Source organism: Vombatus ursinus, unplaced genomic scaffold, assembly GCF_900497805.2.
Source record: "Vombatus ursinus unplaced genomic scaffold, bare-nosed wombat genome assembly UNPS02014821.1, whole genome shotgun sequence".
Taxonomy (NCBI): domain Eukaryota; kingdom Metazoa; phylum Chordata; class Mammalia; order Diprotodontia; family Vombatidae; genus Vombatus; species Vombatus ursinus.
In genome coordinates this window covers 49,065,838-49,067,290 of record NW_020954599.1, presented here as the reverse complement: position 1 = coordinate 49,067,290, position 1,453 = coordinate 49,065,838, and the positions used below count along the sequence as shown (strand labels likewise).

At 36.8% G+C, this 1,453-nt stretch overlaps 1 pseudogene; it reads left to right on the top strand.

Annotated features, from left to right (window-relative positions):
* Positions 1 to 790: 790 nt before the first annotated feature.
* Positions 791 to 1,177, top strand: LOC114024329 (annotated as a pseudogene).
* Positions 1,178 to 1,453: the final 276 nt, after the last annotated feature.

Genomic DNA, 1,453 nt, shown 5'->3' with positions numbered 1-1,453 from the left:
ATTTTAAAGATACTAAAAAAGACTTCAAATGACTTGGGCAAGAATTAACTTTCTTAATGGAATGTATTATAGAAATGTGTTCTGGAAAAATATAGTAGAGCCCAACTGTCTGCCCTTTCTGTACTTCCAGGGTATCTGAAGGGTTTGATCTCTTATCTAATGCCATCTGCTCAAGCCCCACCCATCCCCAGAAGTGTTTCCTCTGTTTTTAAGTTCCAATAATTAGCACCTCAGATTTATTTAATCATTTAACATAAACTAACTTTTAAAAAAGGATACCTTACTGACATTTGTTCATTTCTATCCCTTGAGTGTTAAAGCACTTGCCCCCTATTCATAGTTGTGAATGGTATCTCCTTTCCTTCTATAATTTTTATATAACCATTTATGATTTTCATTTGTACATATTGAGCTTTTGGGGGGATTTGGTGTAAATTTATATTCCAAATCTAATTTTGGAATTGTTGCCTTCTAGTTTTTCCTTTTTTTAAAAAATAGAGAATCCTTCCCCCAGTCTCATTGAATTTTTCTAACTCTATGCTACTATATTTGTTAGCTTTTAGGTACTAGTTGTCTATTCTGTTCTATCAATTATGTTTTTTTTCTGTTTTTTTTTTAACCATACCAAATGGATTTGATATTTACTGCTTTCTAATATAGTTTGAGATCTGGTAACATTAGGTTCACTTCATTCATAATTTTTGACTGGGCTATGGTAATATAATATAAAAGACAACACTGTCTAAGTTAAATTATAAGTTTAGTGACATGGGCAGTTGTTTCAGGCACAATGGCTTCAAGATTACTGAGGGGTTCCAGGGCACTGGTGGTCCAGGCCTTGAGGGCCTGTGGCCCTGCTTGGATGGATGCTCGCTCCATGGCAACCAGAGGAGGTATCCCTTCTGATGAGGAGCAGGCTACTGGCTTGGAGAGAGAGATTATGGTGGCTGCAAGGGATGATTTGAATCCATACAATCTCCTAGCCCCAAAGGTAGCTTCAGGGACTAAGGAGGAACCCAACCTGGTCCCTTCCATCACTGACAAGTGAATAGTGGGCTGTATCTGTGAAGAGGACAACAGTGCAGTCATCTGGTTCTGGCTTCACAAAGGTGAGACACAGCGTTGCCCTAACTGTGGAACCTATTACAAGCTGGTATCCCACCAGTTTAGCCACTGAGCCCCTGGACTGGTTTACTTGAGATGTGTTGTAATGTTTTCTTCTCTCCAATAAAAGGCTGGCCATTTCCTTGGCTCTCCCATAAAAACAAAATAAATTTGGTGACATGCAAATAAAAATAGCAAAAGTAATTTTATAAAACTAGATGAAAATATAACAAAAACCATCTAAAGCAAGAATCTCTAAGACAAGACAAGAATCTCAAAGGAAATAATGAAAAAATAAATAGTAGCATTTCTTAAATTTTTTTTTTCTTAGCTACTTTTCTCTCACTGT